This window comes from Ambystoma mexicanum, chromosome 10 (assembly GCF_040938575.1).
Source record: "Ambystoma mexicanum isolate Mex_15411 chromosome 10, UKY_AmexF1_1, whole genome shotgun sequence".
Taxonomy (NCBI): Eukaryota; Metazoa; Chordata; class Amphibia; order Caudata; family Ambystomatidae; genus Ambystoma; species Ambystoma mexicanum.
Genome location: NC_090932.1, coordinates 1,128,454,941 through 1,128,470,770, shown reverse-complemented (window position 1 = coordinate 1,128,470,770; position 15,830 = coordinate 1,128,454,941).

Here is a 15,830-nt window from a genome sequence, read left to right as displayed (position 1 = left end):
GGGTTCGGGCCTGGTGGTGGGTGCCCCTGCACTGCTGGGGGGTGGGGGGGTGGGAGACATGGGTGGGGGCCTGGTGGAGGCTGCCCCTGGTGGCTGGAGGGTGGGGGTGGTGGGAGACATGGGTGGGGGCCTGGTGGAGGCTGCCCCTGGTGGCTGGGGGGTGGGGGTGGTGGGAGACATGGGTGGGGGCCTGGTGGTGGGTGCCCCACAGTGCTGGGGGGTGGGGGTGGTGGGAGACATGGGTGGGGGCCTGGTGGAGGCTGCCCCTGGTGGCTGGGGGGTGGGGGTGGTGGGAGACATGGGTGGGGGCCTGGTGGAGGCTGCCCCTGGTGGCTGGGGGGTGGGGGTGCTGGGAGACATGGGTGGGGGCCTGGTGGTGGGTGCCCCTGCACTGCTGGGGGGTGGGGGGTGGGAGACATGGGTGGGGGCCTGGTGGAGGCTGCCCCTGGTGGCTGGGGGGTGGGGGTGGTGGGGAACATGAGTTGGACATGGGTGTGGGCCTGCTGGCAGGTGCCCCACAGTGCTGGTGGGTGGGGGTGGTGGGAGACATGGGTGGGGGCCTGGTGGAGGCTGCCCCTGGTGGCTGAGGGTTGGGGGTGCTGGGAGACATAGGTGGGGGCCTGGTGGTGGGTGCCCCTGCACTGCTGGGGGTGGGGGTGGTGTGAGACATGGGTGGGGGCCTGGTGGAGGCGGCCCCTGCACTGCTGGGGAGGTGGGGGTGGTGGGAGACATGGGTGGGGGCCTTGTGGTGGGTGCCCCTGCACTGCTGGGGGGTGGGGGTGGTGTGAGACATGGATGGGGGCCTGATGGAGGCTGACCCTGCACTGCTGGCGGGGTGGGGGTGGTGGGAGACATGGGTGGGGGCCTGGTGGAGGCTGCCCCTGGTGGCTGGGGGGTGGGGGTGCTGGGAGACATGGGTGAGGGCCTGGTGGTGGGTGCCCCTGCACTGGTGGGGGGTGCGGGTGGTGGGAGACATGGGTGGGGGCCTGGTGGAGGCTGCCCCTGCACTGCTGGGGGGGTGGGGGTGGTGGGAGACATGGGTGGGGCCTGGTGGTGGGTGTCCCTGCACTGCTGATGGGTGGGGGTGGTGTGAGACATGGGTGGGGGCCTGGTGGAGGCTGACCCTGCACTGCTGGGGGGGGTGGGGGTGGTGGGAGACATGGGTGGAGGCCTGGTGGAGGCTGCCCCTGGTGGCTGGGGAGAGGGGGTGCTGGGAGACATGGGTGGGGGCCTGGTGGAGGCTGCCCCTGCACTGCTGGGGGGTGGGGGTGCTGGGAGACATGGGCGGGGGCCTGGTGGAGGCTGCCCCTGGTGGCTGGGGGGTGGGGGTGGTGGGAGACATGGGTGGGGGCCTGGTGGAGGCTGCCCCTGCACTGCTGGGGGGGTGGGGGTGGTGGGAGACATGGGTGGGGGCCTGGTGGTGGGTGCCCCACATTGCTGGGGGGTGGGGGTGGTGGGAGACATGGGTGGGGGCCTGGTGGAGGCTGCCCCTGGTGGCTGGGGGGTGGGGGTGGTGGGAGACATGGGTGGGGGCCTGGTAGAGGCTGCCCCTGGTGGCTGGGGGGTGGGGTGCTGGGAGACATGGGTGGGGGACTAGTGGAGGCTGCCCCTGGTGGCTGGGGAGAGGGGGTGCTGGGAGACATGGGTGGGGGTCTGGTGGTGGGTGCCCCACAGTGCTGGGAGGGTGGGGTGGTGGCAGACATGGGTGGGGGCCTGGTGGAGGCTGCCCCTGGTGGCTGGGGGGTGGGGGTGCTGGGAGACATGGGTGGGGGCCTGGTGGAGGCTGCCCCTGCACTGCTGGGGGGAGGGGGTGCTGGGAGACATGGGTGGGGGCCTGGTGGTGGGTGCCCCACATTGCTGGGGGGTGGGGGTGGTGGGAGACATGGGTGGGGGCCTGGTGGAGGCTGCCCCTGGTGGCTGGGGGGTGGGGGTGCTAGGAGACATGGGTGGGGGCCTGGTGGTGGGTGGGGGGGAACATGAGTTGGACATGGTGTGGGCCTGGTGGAGGCTGCCCCTGCACTGCTGGGGGGAGGGGGTGCTGGGAGACATGGGTGGGGGCCTGGTGTAGGCTGCCCCTGGTGGCTGGGGTGTGGGGGTGGTGGGAGACATGGGTGGGGGCCTGGTGGAGGCTGCCCCTGCACTGCTGGGGGGAGGGGGTGCTGGGAGACATGGGTGGGGGCCTGGTGTAGGCTGCCCCTGGTGGCTGGTTGGTGGGGGTAGTGGGAGACATGGGTGGGGGCCTGGTGGAGGCTGCCCCTGGTGGCTGGGGGTGGGGGTGCTGGGAGACATGGGTGGGGGCCTGGTGGAGGCTGCCCCTGCACTGCTGGGGGGAGGGGGTGCTGGGAGACATGGGTGGGGGCCTGGTGTAGGCTGCCCCTGGTGGCTGGGGTGTGGGGGTGGTGGGAGACATGGGTGGGGGCCTGGTGGAGGCTGCCCCTGCACTGCTGGGGGGGTGGGGGTGGTGGGAGACATGGGTGGGAGCCTGGTGGTGGGTGCCCCACAGTGCTGGGGGGGTGGGGGTGGTGGGAGACATGGGTGGGGGCCTGGTGGAGGCTGCCCCTGGTGGCTGGTGGGTGGGGGTGGTGGGAGACATGGGTGGGGGCCTGGTGGTGGGTGCCCCACAGTGCTGGGGGGGTGGGGGTGGTGGGAGATATGGGTGGGGGCCTGGTGGAGGCTGCCCCTGGTGGCTGGGGGGTGGGGGTGGTGGGAGACATGGGTGGGGGCCTGGTGGAGGCTGCCCCTGGTGGCTGGGGGGGGTGCTGGGAGACATGGGTGGGGGCCTGGTGGTAGGTGCCCCTGCACTGCTGGGGGGTGGGGGTGGTGAGAGACATTGGTGGGGGCCTGGTGGAGGCTGCCCCTGCACTGCTGGGGGGGTGGGGGTGATGAGAGACATGGGTGGGGGCCTGGTGGAGGCTGCCCCTGGTGGCTGGGGGGTGGGGGTGCTGGGAGACATGGGTGGGGGCCTGGTGGAGGCTGCCCCTGCACTGCTGGGGGGTGTGGGTGCTGGGAGACATGGGTGGGGGTCTGGTGGAGGCTGCCCCTGGGGGGTGGGGGTGCTGGGAGACATGGGTGGGGGCCTGGTGGAGGCTGCCCCTGGTGGCTGGGGGGTGGGGGTGCTGGGAGACATGGGTGGGGGCCTGGTGGAGGCTGCCCCTGGGGGGTGGGGGTGCTGGGAGATATGGGTCGGGGCCTGGTGGTGTGTGCCCCTGCACTGCTGGGGGGTGGGGGGGTGGCAGACATGGGTGGGGGCCTGGTGGAGGCTGCCCCTGGTGGCTGGGGGGTGGGGGTGGTGGGAGACATGGGTGGGGGCCTGGCGGTGGCCGCCCCTGGTGGCTGGGGGGTGGGTGTGGTGGGAGACATGGGTGGGGGCCTGGTGGTGGGTGCCCCACAGTGCTGAGGGGTGGGGGTGGTGGGAGACATGGGTGGGGGCCTGGTGGAGGCTGCCCCTGGTGGCTGGGGGGTGGGGGTGGTGGGAGACATGGGTGGGGGCCTGGTGGTGTGTGCCCCTGCACTGCTGGGGCGCGGGGGGGTGGGAGACATGGGTGGGGGCCTGGTGGAGGCTGCCCCTGGTGGCTGGGGGGTGGGGGCGGTGGGGAACATGAGTTGGACATGGGTGGGGGCCTGCTGGCAGGTGCCCCACAGTGCTGGGGGGTGGCGGTGGTGGGACACATGGGTGGGGGCCTGGTGGAGGTTGCCCCTGGTGGCTGGGGGTGCTGGGAGACATGGGTGGGGGCCTGGTGGTGGGTGCCCCTGCACTGCTGGGGGGTGGGGGTGGTGTGAGACATGGGTGGGGGCCTGGTGGAGGCTGCCCCTGCACTGCTGGGGGGGTGGGGGTGCTGGGAGACATGGGTGGGGGCCTGGTGGAGGCTGCCCCTGGTGGCTGGGGGGTGGGGGTGCTGGGAGACATGGGTGGGGGCCTGGTGGTGGGTGCCCCTGCACTGCTGGGGGGTGGGGGGGTGGGAGACATGGGTGGGGGCCTGGTGGAGGCTGCCCCTGGTGGCTGGGGAGTGGGGGTGGTGTGAGACATGGGTGGGGGCCTGGTGGAGGCTGCCCCTGCACTGCTGGGGGGGTGGGGGTGGTGGGAGACATGGGTGGGGGCCTGTTGGTGGGTGCCCCTGCACTGCTGGGGGGTGGGGGTGGTGTGAGACATGGGTGGGGGCCTGGTGGAGGCTGACCCTGCACTGCTGGGGGGGTGGGGGTGGTGGGAGACATGGGTGGGGGCCTGGTGGAGGCTGCCCCTGGTGGCTGGGGGGTGGGGGTGCTGCGAGACATGGGTGGGGGCCTGGTGGTGGGTGCCCCTGCACGGGTGGGGGTGGTGGGAGACATGGGTGGGGGCCTGGTGGAGGCTGCCCCTGCACTGCTGGGGGGGTGGGGGTGGTGGGAGACATGGGTGGGGGCCTGGTGGTGGGTGCCCCTGCACTGCTGGGGGGTGGGGGTGGTGTGAGACTTGGGTGGGGGCCTGGTGGAGGCTGACCCTGCACTGCTGGGGGGGTGGGGGTGGTGGGAGACATGGGTGGGGGCCTGGTGAAGGCTGCCCCTGGTGGCTGGGGGGTGGGGGTGCTGGGAGACATGGGTGGGGGCCTGGTGGAGGCTGCTCCTGCACTGCTAGGGGGTGGGGGTGCTGGGAGACATGGGTGGGGGCCTGGTGGAGGCTGCCCCTGGTGGCTGGGGGGTGGGGGTGGTGGGAGACATGGGTTGGGGCCTGGTGGAGGCTGCCCCTGCACTGCTGGGGGGTGGGGGTGGTGGGAGACATGGGTGGGGGCCTGGTGGTGGGTGCCCCACAGTGCTGGGGGGGTGGGGGTGGTGGGAGACATGGGTGGGGGCCTGGTGGAGGCTGCCCCTGGTGGCTGAGGGGTGGGGGTGGTGGGAGACATGGGTGGGGGCCTGGTGGAGGCTGCCCCTGGTGGCTGGGGGGTGGGGGTGCTAGGAGACATGGGTGGGGGCCTGGTGGTGGGTGGGGGGTGGTCGACATGGGTCGGGGCCTGGTGGAGGCTGCCCCTGGTGGCTGGGGGGTGGGGGTGGTGGGAGACATGGGTGGGGGCCTGGTGGAGGGTGCCCCTGGTGGTTGGGGGTGCAGGGGGACATGCGTTGGTGGGCAGTAGTGCAAGTTGACATGTGGGTTGGCTGGGGGTCATGGCCATGGTGGATGGTGTGCCTGCAGGACATGTGCAGGGTAGGCCCCTGTGGTGTGAGCCACCTGCAGGGGCCGTGGAGGGTGTAGAGGGAACACCTGGGAGGACCCACATGTGCAATTCACGTGTGGTGCTCCCCGTGCACCCCTGTAATACACGTACCCTGATGGAATCTCGTGTGGAACTTCCCGCGCACCCCTGAAATGCACGTACCCTGCTCGCACGGGCCCAATCGCGTGTGGAACTTCTCGCGCACCCCTGGAATACATGTACCCTGATGGAATCGCGTGTGGAACTTCCCGCGCACCCCTGGAATACACGTACCCTGCTGATGTCGCGTGTGAAACTTCCCCCGCACCACGAAATACACGTACCCTGATGAGATCGCGTGTGGAACTTCCCGCGCACCCCTGAAATACATGTGCCCTGCTGATGTCGCGTGTGAAACTTCCCCCGCACCCCAAAATACACGTACCATGATGAAATCGCGTGTGGAATTTCCAGTGCACCCCTGAAATACACGTATCCTGCTGAAATCGCGTGTGGAAATTCCCGCGCACCCCTGAAATACACGTACCCTGCTGAGATCGCGTGTGAAACTTGCCCCGCACCCCGAACTACACGTACCCTGCTGAAATCGCGTGTGGAAATTCCCGCGCACCCCTGAAATACACGTACCCTGCTGCAATCGCGTGTGGCACTTCCCGCGCACCCCTGAGATACGCGTACCGTGCTCGCACGGGCACAATCGCGTGTGGAATTTCCAGCGCACCCCTGAAATACACGTACCCTGCTGAAATCGCGTGTGGCACTTCCCGCGCACCCCTGAGATACGCGTACCCTGCTCACACGGGCCCAATCGCGTGTGGAAATTCCTGCGCACCCCTGAAATACACGTACCCTGCTGAAATCGCGTGTGGCACTTCCCGCGCACCCCTGAGATACGCGTACCCTGCGGAAATCACGTGTGGAACTTCCCGCGCACCCCTGAAATACGCGTACCCTGCTCGCACGGGGCCAATCGCGTGAAGTACTTCCTGCGCACCCCAGTGATACACGTAGCCCGGTTGCCGTGCTGGTACAGGGTTAGCGCAGCCCTTCGCGCTGGATTGGGTATATTGATGGCTTTTCCCTGCGTGAGAGGCGTTCTAGGGGGCGTAACTGGCGCTGCTGCAGGGTCGCTGCGCCACTGTGCGCCACGGCTGCTTTTGGTGGCTGGAATCCATGAATACGTTGTGCGCGGAAATGGATTTTAGCACACGCGGCTGGCGCATGGATTCGCACGCCCACACTGTGCGCCAGTCGCGTGCGCCACTTGTGCGCTGAATTCTATGAATTACCCCCTTAGAGTTTTCTTCATGTCTGTGGCTAAATCCAGGAGGTATATGTAGAGGAGCTTAAGTCTGCTGCGTTGCTGTGATCTGGATGTTATGGTCTAGCACTTGTGGGGGTTGGTAGTGACTCATACAATATGTATTCCTGTTTTGATAAGGTCTCCGTCATTTTTATTGTCACTTTTCAACATTTATTTTACGAGTGATGTGCTGGGTTTTTTCTTCCCTCACTTTTCTCTTTACTTGATAATTCTACATGATTTTGATGGGTGTTGAGGGGTGTTTGCTTAATGGTTGTCCTTTGCTATGTTTACTTACTTGACTATTGGGAGTTGGGTTTGATACAATGTGGAAGTGGTTTTCATGCCAACCATGGGGCCCTGTCTGCAGTTCATGCTTCGATCCTTGTTGCGAGTTTCACGCTTGGGGTCATTTTGCTGGTCTCGGAAGCTGTGGTGGGGTTAATATTGAAAGGGAAGTTTTGGGTAACGTGGGGAGTGTAATAAGTTTTCTTGGAAATGTATTGAGATGAGTGGATTTTATGTTATATTTAGTGTGTTATATCGAGTTCATTTTATTGGGGTGGGGGGCCGGGACACAAGGAATTTCCAAATGTATTGGCTGTATAGTTACATAGGCTTGTGGCTCGCTAACTGTTTCTTTTTCAGAGGGGGTGGGATTGGGTGTTTTTTTAATGTAAATTTGTTTGCTTTTCAGAATTTGTTGAATTTGGACGGTGTGATTGGTGATTTGCGGTGGGAGAGACGTGGGGTGGGGAAGATGAGTGCAGATTTGCGAGTGGTGACTTGAAATGTAAATGAACTGAATAATGTGAATAAGAGGAGGAAAGTATTGGATTTTTTGAATGGACTACAGTGTGATATTTGTTTTTTGCAAGAAACTCATTTGAAGAAGGATGAGTTGAACGTGTTAAAGAAAGGTTGGGTGGAGACAGTGTATGGTGCTTCTTTTGACTCAAAATCCAGGGGAGTGGCGATCCTAATTAGGAAGAAGGCTCCTGTTAAGGTTTTGAAAGCTGTTTCTGACAAAGAGGGGCGATTAGTAGCTTTGTTGATGGACATTCAAGGTCAAATAATGTCTATGTGTAATATCTATGCCCCGTCTGTGGATCGTGGGTCCTTTTTTAGGAAGGTGGCACAGATTTTGCAGGATTTGGGATCTAAGGATATTCTTTTGGGTGGTGACTTTAACATTGTATTGGATGTTAATATGGACAGAATTGGGAATTCAACTGATAAACAAAATGATGACCGATTTGCTTTTTGAACACAACCTGATTGCTGGAGATTGGAACACCCATCTAATAGGGAGTATAGTTTTTTTTCGGGTGCGCATTCAGTTTCCTCTAGACTTGACATGTTTTTATTGGCTGGGAGGATGACAGAGTCCTATAAAACGAGTGAGATTGGTAATATACTTTTAACAGATCATGCGCATGTACTGATGCAATTGAGCTTGAGGTATCCGATAGTCAGACACTCCTTGTGGGGGATGAATTGCTCGATGCTGCAGAAAGATGAGGATGTGGATGAATTAAAAAAAAAGTGATTGATTACTTTGTGTCAGACAATCATACAGGGGATTTGAATCCTGGTATTATTTGGGAAGCATTTAAATGTATGATGCACGGTCATCTGATAGGTTTGTCCAGTGGGAAGAGAAAACAGAGTGACAGTGGAATGATTGAACTTGGGGATCGGATAAGTGTACTATCTAAGAGAGTTATGGCCGACCCAAAGGGTTTTGATGCAATGATTGAGTTGAAAAATTTGAAGAAAGAGATGAAAATGCTGATAGATGATTGTACGGAACGGAAAAACTTCTATCTAAAATGTGCTTATTACGAGAAGGGGGGAAAGTGTGACAGGTGGTTAGCTTACAGATTGCGGAAAGGGGAGGCTGAGCTTTCCATAACATCGATTAGGGATCAAAATGACTGAATCACCTATGATCCTGAGAAGATAAACAAGGTCTTTAGGGACTTTTATGTGGATTTGTACAAAAACAAATTGGATGTGACAGACAAGGGGGATGGATTTCTGGCTAAGGTGGATCTGTCTAGAATAGCAGAGTGTGATTCGAAATTGCTAGAGGAAAACATTTCAGTAGACGAAATTAAGAGGGCAATTGGTGTACTGAATACGGGGAAAGCCCCTGGGCCTGACGGATTTCCAGTTGAATTCTATAGGGTGTTACCAGATTCTGCGCTGTCTCTGTTGAAAGATATGTATACAGATTTGTTGATGAGCGGTTCATTGCTAGAGTCTATTAGACATGCTATGATCTTGGTCTTCCCGAAAAAGGGGAAAGATGACACCCTGCCTACGAGCTACAGACCTATTAGTCTAATAAATACGATAATAAAATTCTGACTAAGATTTTGGCGATGCGGTTGGGGAATCTGCTTCCGTTGTTAATTCATAGGGATCAGTCGGGTTTTGTGAAGGGAAGGAAAACATCGAGCAATATCAGGAGCTTGTTTAATGCAATTTCAAAAGCAAGATATCAACCTGATGAATGTGCTGTTCTGTCGCTTGATGCAGAGAAAGCTTTCGACAGGGTCAACTGGAATTTCCTCTTCTCAGTGCTGGTTAAAATGGGTTTTGGGGAAAATGTTGTTTCATAGATAAGATTACTTTATACCAATCCTGCAGAAGTTAACACTAATGGTATAGGATCGGCCAAATTCAGTTTAGAGAGAGGAACTAGGCAGGGATGCCCATTGTCACCGCTCCTCTTTGTGATTGCTTTGGAACCGCTAGCTGCTCTTATCAGAATTGAGGGTAGGATGAAGGGACTTTCGAACTGGGGATTAGTGCAGAAAATGTGGCCATTTGCTGACATATCCTACTAGTACTTAGGGACCTGGAGAATTCTATCCCTGCCCTCATGGAAATTATGGCCGACTATAGGATATGTTCAGGATATAAAATGAATTGGGCAAAATCGGAGATCATGCCTTTGTCACATGTTTGTGGGAGACGGTCCATAACTGATTTGGGATTTAGATGGTGTAGTGACAGATTGCTATATTTGGGAATTTGGCTAGTACTTGAGATTAAAGATTTGGTGCCGGAGAATATGACAGTTGTTTGTAAAGTGTTGAGAGAAGATTTGGAGAGATGGAGCTTGTTGAGGCTATCTCTGTGGGGCAGGGTTAATGCCTTGAAGATGGTAGCTGCCCCAAAGGTTAATTATGTCCTAAGTATGCTTCCTTTAACAGTGTAATCGTCGATATGGAAGTCCATGGACAGACTAATTCAGGAATTTTTGTGGGAGAAAAAACCTCCAAAATTGAAGCTATGGAAGTTACAATTACCACTGACCGAAGGAGGTTTAGGGGTTCCTAACTTTAGAGCCTACCATTTAGCGTTTTTGTCTAATTATTTGGTTCCCTTCATTGAAGATACTCAGGATGAGTGGGTAGTGGCTGAGACTAGTTTTAATGGCCCATTGACACCGAGGGCTGTATTGACTTCTACGTCGAGAATGTGCTGTGGAAAGGATCTTTTGATTGATTGCTTAAGGAAGTCGTGGAAGAGCTTGTGTGACTTTTTAGGAGTTAATGCTCTTAAGGATCTTGGAGCTTCGATATGGATGAATCCGTCAATAAAAATAAATGGCAATTTTGTTTTCTGGGTGGATTGGTTTCTGGGAGGAGTTCATTTTATATCAGATCTGTTTAAAAGTGAAGTCTGCATGACAGCGAATGAAGTACAAAGGTGCTTTAAGATTGAGAACTTTAAGGTTTCGGATTACAGGAACTTAAAAAGGCAATTGGACATGTTGACTGGTTGAACAGGATTAATCAGGATCTGTTTACGAGGAAAATAATCGGAGGGGTAGGTGGATTGGCCAGCCGGGTTTATGTGGCGAATGTGTCGCATTACAGAGGTAATGAAGTACTGAGGGCAGACTGGAGTGGAAGGATTGGTTTGGATATCTCAGTGGATTTGTGGCACCGAATGTGTATGAATGTGAAACTATGCACTTTGAGTCTTGCGGAGAGATCCAGACAAATTAAAATCCTAAACCAGATTTATTGGTCACCTGAAAAAATGTGGAGAAGGGGGATGGTGGGAAGTTCGGATTGTTGGAGATGTATACATGAAATGGGTACATTGGAACATATGCTGTGGGATTGTAGGTTGGTGAGGCTGTTTTGGAATGAGGTTGGTCAAGTGTGTGATAGGGTGATTGAGGGGTTGCCAACCTTGGATTTCAGTATGGTAATCTTGGGAAGTGATGAGAATTTGGACGATTTTACACAATCTCAGAAGAAATGGTTGTTCAGGGGGACCATGATGGGTAAGAAGATAATTTTGCGTAATTGGAAAACAACTTTGACCTTGAACATTGAGTCGTGGTTAAGTGAAATGCATGACTTGGCAGAATTGGAAAGGGTGCTGTACAGGAGAGAGGGGAAGATTGGTTTGTTTGACAAAATCTGGGGAAGGTTCCTATCGCTATTTTAGTTGATGCCATTTATTTGTGTGTGGGGGGGGATGGGGGAGTACATAGTTTCATACTTGTTGCTTCTTAATTAATGTGCTTTAGGGTTTGTGTGATACTATCTACTGTATATATTTTGTTAACTGAAAATAAAAGTTAAAAAAAAAATAGAATGTACACAGTGTGAAGAATTGTCATCTGGCAAGGGAACAAGGCCCTGGCTTTTTTGATTTTTGTTAAAACATAAAATGATGCAGGTCATTCCATCTCCAAAAGGGTAAACTGCCAACCAGATTCCCCTTTTCGTCAACTCCATGCCAAAATCTTAGTGTACTTGTGCCCTGCTGCATCAATAGCCTGATCCTCAGCGCCTGCTCTGCTCGTGGCACAGAGCAGATTCAAAGGTCAGAAGATTCCCACTCAACAGCCACAGCGACAGCCCAGTTTCTGCAGAGCAGGCGCAGCATTTAAGATATACCCCCTGTTAGAGAAAACTGCATTGATCATGTAAAACCCATGCTGGTGGCAGGGTAAACTCTAAATAAAGCTATGCTATGGCTTATGATCATGGCCACTGCATCCTAATTGATATCAAACATGTATCAGCTCCTGCGAGTCAGCTCTGCTGTGGAAGTTGTTGTGTATTCTGGCCAGCCGGGTGGAGACTGCCAAATGGCAGAACAGGAACCTGGAGGACCGGGTCTCTTCTTTGAGCTCTTTGTGAGGGCAGGTAACATCCTCCACCAGAGGCTGCTGTCCTTGGCCGGGCCATCAAAGGAGCACACCCATTCAAAAAGAATAGCCTCAGACCAGGGTTCTGCATCTCTAAGGGCCTTTGTTCTTAGTGGGAAAGGAAGGGGGTGGGATTTGAGTAGGCAGGAGGCCCTGGTCAATGGAAGGAGACTTCCACCATCTTGTTTCTCTCTCTCTCTCTCTTTTCTGTACCCTCCACTTCCTCTGGCGCAAAGTATTTTGGGTCTGACAACAGAAGGGAAAAGTCCACTTTGTTCACGAACAGGGATTGGACAACTAAGTCAAGCTAGCTTTAGTCAGACCACCTGGGGACTTTTGCCTTTAAAAGAAGGGGTCTCCCACACCTTATTTAGATTCTCTCAGATCCTCTTGGATCCTCTCAAGACACAAGGATTCACCTGAAAACAACTCCCTGGACTTTCTTTGAGAAAGGTTTGCTTTCCAAAGTCCTCAGCCTCAGGTGAAGAAAGAGCCATCTAAGACGGAAGGAAGATGTGCCCCCACGTACTTCCAGGGCACATCAGGAGTGACCTTTGCCGTGGACCAGGACCTACCACTCTGCGCCAGAATCTCCTGAAGCTGGGAGAGCAGACCCTGAATGGAATCATCCTGTCCTCGAATCCCCCTGAGCTTGCGTCACAGCAGCTGGAGGGCCAGACCAGCCGAAGCTCTCTGTTCTACCGAACCAGTCGTTCCATGTTTATTGCACCATGAATTCTCATTCTCAATGGGTAGGTGCCAGCCATTACTTTTGTGCTCCTCCACCACAAACTATTGCTTGCACTTCTAACCAGCTTGACGCTGCCTCATTTCCTATCTAAGGCCATCCCCTGCTAGGCCCGAATCGACTGCTCGATTCCAGGACACGATCTGAATCACTTGTGAGTCACACAGCGAGTCTTGAGCAGGTGTTAGAACCATGGCTCAGTCTAGCTAACTCTTGAACAGCAGCCTCATCGACCTGCAAATCGCCACTCCCAAAGTCACCATTTCAACGACCATTGTCCACCGACTCGAACTGCAGGAGTATCATTCATCAACCCCCCACCCCCAGCTGCTAAAGCCCGACTCGGCCTGGCTCAACAGCGAAGCAATCCTGGGACAGCTCTGATCTGCGTCATTGAGAGCACTGTTTCTGCTGCACAGAGCAACCTCATTCGCCCCTACTCAGAGCCCACCGAGAGCTGAATCCAGGTACTGTTGACCCTGAACTGCCCCCTCGGTCCACTTGGGGCCTAGAGACTGGTTAGGTCACGATCACACCTGTTTTCAACATCAACATATCCTTTATGGGCTATTAATTCTTCTACCACCCCTGGAACCACGTTCATCATGCTAGTTTCTTCTTACATTTTCTCTGTTCTTCCTTCGGTGTGGGCTTTTGTACAGTATTTGTCTATTTGTTCTATTACAGGTGGTGTGTTTAATTAAATTATATATATTTGTATAGAAGCTTGATTGGACATTCCCTTTATTTTGAACTGTGAACCTGTTTTGTTTGGGTCACTACTGGTTCACCTTCACACCCCTCTTAAGAGCATAGCCTTCCCTAGGCCCACGTTACCACAAAAGGCGAAGGAGGTATATCTCTTAACTGTTCCTGTTTTACCTTTATGATTGAAGCCAGATTGAATTATTTGTCTCTGTTAAGCATTGAGTCTGGATTGGTTCAAGAGATAGACTTTTCTGACATAATTATTTGCATGCCTTTTTCATTTATATGTTGTAGAAATTGAAGATGTCCTGGAGAAGGCAGCTTTTATTACCCCTAGAGTGGGGAGATTAAGGTGCCAATTCATAGAATTCGGCGCACAAGTGGCGCACGCGGCTGGCGCACAGTGTGCGCGTGCGGTAGTCTGCGCCAGCCGCGTGCGCCGAAACACATTCAGGCGCACAGCGTATTCATGGATTCCAACATCCACAACCAGCCGTGGCGCAGAGTGGCGCAGCGACCCTGCAGCAGCGTCAGTTACGCCCCCAAGAACGCCCCTTGCGCAGGGAAAAGCCATCAAAATCCCCAATCCAGCGCAAAGGGCAGCAGCAAACGCAGAGCGGGGAGCGTGTATTTCAGGGGTGTGCGGGTGTCCCCACACGCGATAGGCCTGGGTACGTGTATTACAGGGGTGCGTGAGAAAATCTACACGCGATTGGCCTGGGTATGTGGATTTCAGGGGTGCGCGAGAAATTCTACACGCGATTGGCCTGGGTACGTGTATTACAGGGGTGCGCGAGAAAATCTACACACGATTGGGCTGGGTACGTGGATTTCAGGGGTGCGCGAGAAATTCTACCCGCGATTGGCCTGGGTACGTGGATTTCAGGGGTGCGCGAGAAATTCTACACGCGATTGGGCTGGGTACGTGGATTTCAGGGGTGCGCGAGAAATTCTACACGCGATTGGCCTGGGTACGTGGATTTCAGGGGTGCGCGAGAAATTCTACACGCGATTGTGCTGGGTACGTGGATTTCAGGGGTGCGCGAGAAATTCTACACGCGATTGGCCTGGGTACGTGGATTTCAGGGGTGCGCGAGAAAATCTACACGCGATTGGGCTGGGTACGTGGATTTCAGGGGTGCGCGAGAAATTCTACACGCGATTGGCCTGGGTACGTGGATTTCAGGGGTGCGCGAGAAAATCTACACGCGATTGGGCTGGGTACGTGGATTTCAGGGGTGCGCGAGAAATTCTACACGCGATTGGCCTGGGTACGTGGATTTCAGGGGTGCGCGAGAAATTCTACACGCGATTGGCCTGGGTACGTGGATTTCAGGGGTGCGCGAGAAAATCTACACGCGATTGGGCTGGGTACGTGGATTTCAGGGGTGCGCGAGAAATTCTACACGCGATTGGCCTGGGTACGTGGATTTCAGGGGTGCGCGAGAAATTCTACATGCGATTGGCCTGGGTACGTGGATTTCAGGGGTGCGCGAGAAATTCTACACGCGATTGGCCTGGGTACGTGGATTTCAGGGGTGCGCGAGAAATCCTACACGCGATTGGGCCTGTGCAAGTGGGGCAGTGTATTACGTAGGTGTGCGGGAAGTTGAAGAGGTGAATTGCCAGTGTGGGTCCTCCCAGGTCTCCCCTCTACCCCCTCCACGACCTCTGCAGGCAGCCCACACCACAGGGGACTACCCTGCACCCCTGGTCATGTCCCGCAGGCAGCCCATCCACCATGGGCATGCCCCCCCAGCCAAGCCACATGTCCCCTTGCACCCCCACCCCCCAGCAGGCCCCCACTCATGTCCCCCTGCACCCCCACCCCCCAGCAGTGCAGGGGCAGCCTCCACCAGGCCCCCACCCATGTCTCCCACCACCCCCACCCCCCAGTCACCAGGGGCAGCCTCCACCAGGCCCCCACCCATGTCTCCCACCACCCCCACCCCCCAGCAGTGCAGGGGCAGCCTCCACCAGGCCCCCACCCATGTCTCCCACAACCCCCACCCCCCAGCAGTGCAGGGGCAGCCTCCACCAGGCCCCCACCCATGTCTCCCAGCACCCCCACCCCCCCAGTCACCAGGGGCAGCCTCCACCAGGCCCCCACCCATGTCTCCCAGCACCCCCACCCCCCAGCAGTGCAGGGGCAGCCTCCACCAGCCCCCCACCCATGTCTCCCACCACCCCCACCCCCCAGCACTGTGGGGCACCTGCCAGCAGGCCCCCACCCATGTCCAACCCATGTCTCCCAGCACCCCCACCCCCCAGCAGTGCAGGGGCAGCCTCCACCAGGCCCCCACCCATGTCTCCCACCACCCCCACCCCCCAGTCACCAGGGGCAGCCTCCACCAGGCCCCCACCCATGTCTCCCACCACCCCCATCCCCCAGCAGTGCAGGGGCAGCCTCTACCAGGCCCCCACCCATGTCTCCCACCACCCCCACCCCCCAGCAGTGCAGGGGCAGCCTCCACCAGGCCCCCACCCATGTCCAACCCATGTCTCCCAGCACCCCCACCCCCCAGCAGTGCAGGGGCAGCCTCCACCAGGCCCCCACCCATGTCTCCCAGCACCCCCACCCCCCCAGTCACCAGGTGCAGCCTCCACCAGGCCCCCACCCATGTCTCCCAGCACCCCCACCCCCCAGCAGTGCAGGGGCAGCCACCACCAGGCCCCCACCCATGTCCAACCCATGTCTCCCAG